Source organism: Eptesicus fuscus, chromosome 4, assembly GCF_027574615.1.
Source record: "Eptesicus fuscus isolate TK198812 chromosome 4, DD_ASM_mEF_20220401, whole genome shotgun sequence".
Classification (NCBI taxonomy): Eukaryota; Metazoa; Chordata; class Mammalia; order Chiroptera; family Vespertilionidae; genus Eptesicus; species Eptesicus fuscus.
The window spans coordinates 65,760,692-65,767,048 of NC_072476.1; positions in this window are offsets into that span (position 1 = coordinate 65,760,692).

Here is a 6,357-nt window from a genome sequence, read left to right on the forward strand (position 1 = left end):
CTCTAATCTAGACAAGCCAAACTAATGATCTCAAATACAAGTTCTGTATTTGATGCCTTGATTTATTGTTATTTGTCACCAAACACTTTTAAAATGCTGATATACCTCTCTAATCTGTATTTATTATTATAATACCTGCAAAAACACATAGTGGATTCATACAATTAATTTAATTCTAAATAGGATGTTAAGACCAGAGGAAATATAGAAAATCTACTACAAAATTAGAGTTGAACAAAAATGATGGAACTGTAAATTCAGTGAAAGTTTCTTTATACTAAATTGTGCTAGCCTTACATGTAGATAGAATAGCATTTTTAATTGCAACTTCTTTAAAAAAAATACACTCATCATAAACACACATATGCACAGGAATCATTAAAAAACATATAAATTTCTCCACTTACTAACTATGAACTTTGATGAGGCACCTGGAATCTTTAGCCTTTTTTATGTGCAAAATGGGGATGATAATAGTACCTACCATTTAGAGTCGCAGTAATATTCAACATTTAGTGGGTACATAATAAGTATTAAATGATAGGGAATATGATAATAGTTACCTGGATTTTCATTGTATTTATAATTATTATGAAATAAAAAACTTCTATGAGGGTAATTTTGGACTATCAAGTGATTTACTGTTCAGTCTACATGTCTGATTCCTTGGATATAGGTTTTGAAAAGGACAGTTTGCATTGAAGTACATTGTATGTCTGAGGAGAAAATGAGGATAGACTACTTTAGGTGGGAAAATGAAAAAGCCATGGAGCAGGGGGGTGCACTAAAGAAAAACTTACCTATTAAATGTTATCTACTTTGGCTATGCTATTATTGCCACATAACAAGAATGTTATTAATGATAAAATTGCAATTATTTTTAAATTTTTATTACTAATATTTTAAATGAATAATATACACTAACATTTAAATTTCCAGAGTCTTAAAATATAATTGGAATCCTTTTCAAAAAATTTTCTACCCATAAAACTTGTTTGGTTTACATGCAGGGTAGGCCAAAAGTAAGTTTACAGTTGTGAGTACATGAAGTAGTTTATTCTTGTATGATTATTTATTAATTATTTATTATTTTCCATATGAACAACTGTAAACCTACTTTTGTCCAATCCTGTATTAACATTGGTCTGGTTAATTGTGTATTAGAATAAAAGAATGCAAACATTTAACTAAAGAGCCCTAGCCAGTTTGGCTCTAGCCAGTTTGGCTCAGTGCAGACTGAAAGGTCCAGGTTCGATTTCGGTCAAAGGCACAAGCCTAGGTTGTGGGCTTGATCCCCAGTAGGGTGCGTGCAGGAGGCAGCCAATTAATGATTATCTCATCATTGATGTTTCTATCTCTCTCTCCCTCTCCCTTCCTCTCTAAAGTCAATTGAAAATATATTTAAAAAAACCCCAAAACATTTAGCTAATGAGTTATTTCCTCATAAACAGAACTTTTCATTATATTTATCTTACACAAATCAGGAAAAAATGGTATATATTAACATTTTAAGCCAATTATTTTATTTTATTTTTTTACACAGCTTCTTTAAAAAACCATGATCTATACAACACATATCATATGTGACACTAAATATATTTTAAAATATAATGAATAATGCATTTTAGCAAAGCTTTGAACATTTAAATTAGGGGTTGAAATTAATATTGAAAAGGGGGCAAACTTTTCATTAGATTCTATGACTTCTATAACTTATTGGGAATACTAATTAGGTTGAAATGCCTAAACACAATTCTAAACACACACACACACACACACACACACACACACACACACACACACATCTCTAGATGCTTTGCTTTTCTGACTATGGAGCAATAGCACATTTTTGGGGGGCAAAGCTATCAAACATCTGAGAGATATCAGCTCTTGGACAAATGAATCAGCTAAAGTTGTATACATAGCGGTAGAACAGGCTTTATTATAAAATAGACTTAATTATGAGCTTTGACTAACTTTCTTACTAAGGCACATTAATTGTATTAAGACATTAAAATGGGGACAATAATCTTGCATCAGAGTGTTGTTATGAAAATTAAATCAGTCAAGGTCTTAACACAAAGAAATGCATATATTTTTTAGCCTAAGTATTGAATAGTCACAGCTAATAGACATAGAATAAAAATCATAAACAGATACACTAAGAAATGCTCAGAACCCAGGTAGAGATATGAGCACTGCAGGGTGGTTGAATTACTGCCCCCTAGTGGGTAATGATGGTATGCCTGGACATGTTAAGCACACAAACCCAGAAGTTGGCCATAGTCCTCAGTCACTTAACCCCAGGTCCACACACAATCTTTCTGTCTTTTCGGACCCATATCAACATCCAAAGTGACTTCAGTCTCCACAGTGAAGACATTAAAATGAAGATTTCTACATCTCCATTCTCATCTCCCTTCCCTCAGTTCTCTGCTCAACTATTCCATTCATCCCATTATTTTCCCCACTTGCTCCTCCTCTATATAGATTCTAAAATGCTCTTCTCTCACTGCAGAAGAAAACTTTTACAAAAGCATGATATTTGCGTTGATTTCTGAAGAACAAGTAGGAATTAAATATTTAGGAATTTCCAGGCTAAAGAAAAGGAATCTTTTCCTTTTGTGAGTCCTAGAATGCTTTGCTGAACATTTTCAGCAAATATGTACACATGGTTGCCATTCCTTAGGAGAGGAAACAAAGAGGATAGGAAACAAAGAGCCTTAGCTCTAAAAGTCTAGGAAAGCCACTTCCAGTAATGGTGATCCTCTGACCCAGGGCTTCAGTTCCCGCCACCAGCGAGACACAGTGGACAGCAGTTTTGATCTTTGTCCTTGAACACAGATTATACTAGTAGCTCCAGGAGGAGTGCTTCCCTGGATGTCACATTAACAAAAAACGACATTAAGCCAAGCCATTAACATGTTGTTTTAATTTGGGAGGGAATTTACTGGATGTTTTAATTAGTGTAAAGTACAGCATTATGGTTAACCCTCGGTGCCTCAATATTTAGGAGAATCATTTGGCACATTCTGTATTTTCCATACCAATTACCAATTTCTCCTTTGTCTTTTGTTTGTCTCTGGTAAATATACTGCAATGTCTTCACACTGTTAAGCTGATGAGCACTCTCTTGTTATCATGGATCAATAGTTAGTTATGCCCTTTGGAATTGTTTTTATAAATTGTAACTTTGCCCTAGTGATTAGGAAAAGATGTCAGTGATTTAGGGAGGTGTGTGTAATTTTAAAATTTACAGATATGACTCTTGCTTTCTGAGCAGAGCTGACAGCCAATGGTAAACAAAATTTTTCTTCAATAAGAGTTTCATTACAGAAGACTGAAGACAGTCCCCATTTGACAAGAATGGGTAGATGCTAAAAGTAACAATGACCAACTTGGTGCTTAAAAGGTACATGATATGCAATTCACTGAAGACTATTTCTGCCAAAATGAACATCTGCTTAAGTGTGAGTCAGAAAAACAAACAACTCAATGAAACCTTTAAAATTAGAATGCCATGATAGGATTATTCTTTATGCCAACGTAAATTGAATTAATAATATGTAAGAAATGTAGAAAATATCTATCTCTTTAGGCTAAACTCAGTGGTCACTTTAAACTTATCACATTATTATTAACTAGAGGCCCAATGCATGAAATTCATGCAGGGTAGGGTCCCTAGGCCTGGCTGGTGATCAGGACCAACCTGTGGGATGACCGGCGGGGTGATGGGGGGGGGGGGGCCTGCTGGCACCCGCCTTGGCCGGCCTGGTGCTGCCCACTCGCCGGTCCCGCCTCCTGCCACCACTGCCCACTTGCCAGCCAGCCCTGTTGCCTCCGTCTGCGGGGCTCTTGGGGGGGGGGGGGTTCCTGCTGGCACCCTCCTTAGCTGGCCTAGGGCCTGTGGGCTGGGGGCAGCTCTTGCATTAAGCATCTACCCTCTGGTGATCAATGTGCGTCATAGCGACCAGTTGTTCCACCGGTCATTCTGCTGTTCGGTTGATTTGCATATTAGGCTTTTATTATATAAGATTATATTCCCTTTCCCCTTATCACCTATTCCCTTATCCCTTCCCTTCTGGTAACCACAAAATTTAAATAAATAAAATATAAACTGATGAAATCTGCATGGAAAAAGACAGTAATTGCAATGAAATCAAAATTAAATCATTTGGAAAGACTTGATATATGTAAATGGCTAAAAATTGTCTCTAAGTTCTGTTTTTACTTTAAAGACACTGAAACTGGAAATTGGAGACGATGCATCAGAGATGGGTTATGCAATAAAGACTGGTCAATATTCCAATTCACTAATTGGTGAATTGAGGCTCATGTTTTAAGTCAAATTATAATTTACAGTGCTTTTCATCTATTTATGTATCCACATCCTATATTTTTAAGATTTGCTACTGAAATTAACTCTTTTGATAAACCAACACACTGTGACTCCCATTCTTGTCAGTAAGAAGAATTATAATTTATTTGTTTATCTATTTGTAGGCTTTTTCTATATAGAACTGAAGATACATGATCAAAGTCGGCATTCTCTATAAGTATACTACATATTATTATAACATTTAGTTCATTATATGATTCTTTCAAGTATAATTATTCAAATAACAACTCTAAATAATATTCACTGAAGTTTAGTTATAAAAATTCTATTCTTCATCAGGAGAGAAGTGGATGAATAAAATGTTTGTCCTTTCTCCTTGTAATCAAGTTCTAGGAATTTATTTACTGTGTTTCTTGCTGCATTAGGTCATGGGCTGATTGGACACAATTTTTATATCAACATTATTATAACTGTAAAAGATGATATACTTCCCTTTCTGCTATTACTTATAATTTTATTTTAAACTTGAGTCTAAATCAACAGCATTTTGATTGCATTTTTCTTCTTCCCAAATTGCCAGAAATGTCTGTTTATTACTATGTGGCCTTTCTACCTTTGTCTTGGAGCTGCCACTTTTCTGTATCTCTTGGTTGTGATCTATCTGATCTGCATTTCTGCATCTGGGCTAAAGCCTGCTGTAGCTCTGTCTTGAGTTGACTCCTTCTAATTTGTGTGTGCATTGTTTGATCAATTGGTCTGTTGTCCTAAATTAATCAGGAGTTTTTCATTTCACTGTCATTTTGTGGGTAAAGAATGACTTCCAATTTGAATTAGGAATAAAAGGAGTCATAGAAAGGTAAGCACTGCATTATAGAATTAAACATGCCCTCTGTCTGTAGGGTGTGAGTTTTACTGTTTAATCTTTTCATGCTCACTGTTGTGCAGACTATAGAACACTCCCACATTTTCACTTTCACTGGCTGGTAGGTTTATACAGTTAGGAACTTAAATTAAATTTTATCTATCTGCCCGTCTATTTTCTATATTTACAATTATTATTTTATAAGTATATATTTACATATGTGTACATATAAATATATGTATGTGTATATTTCCTATATGTAGCATGGAAAGAATATGACTAATTGGCCATTTCCCACAGAAAGCAAAATCAGTGGTTTAGTAAATAAAGGATAATAATATGTATTTCTCCTCTAAACATGATCTGAATTTGTTGTTCATTTTATAGAGACATCAAAATGAGTGATAACTTCTGAATGTACTATGAAATCCTCATTATGGTCCTGGGGAAAAAGTTCTGTGTTTGTGCAAATGATAGTTTATCATAATAGGGCAATATTTATGTAGTCCATCAATCTGTGATGGCATTTTCAGCCTGTCTTCCTTTGTTACTGGTTTTCTATGATTTCTCTGGAGACAGAAACAGATACATAAGTCCTCAGCATAAAAAAAAGTACTTCTTTTCTATCAAGCTCAAACAAAATCACACAATTTTGGGTCTTAAAATAATACCAGATTAAACCCAGGGATTTACTTTAAAGAAAATTACTTAAAAAAGGATTCTAAGAGAAACTTATCTGAGGAAGATATTTTCTATTGCTTAAAATTTTTTTCTACTCCTTTTTAATTTTTAGAAAAAGTCTCATAACTTCTGTATATATGATAACATTTTACATTATGGTTTTAATACTGATATGATTCTTGGTGTATAGTTGGCCCTCCTGAAACCTTAAAGTGTAATACAAACTGAGAGTCTTTCAATGTTTATCTTAGAGGATTTGTTCTTGGAAGAATAATACAAAGATTTGTTAAGAAAGATAAAATCTATTGCCATTATTATTATTATATTATTTTTATGAGGATAAACTTATAATTAGTTATTTCTGAAAGGGAAATGGTACAGTTTTAAATTGTCTTTTTTAAAAAAATTCTTTATTAAATAGATTGGGGTGACATGGATAAACATGAACATATAGTTTTTGTTTTGTTTTTTCTTT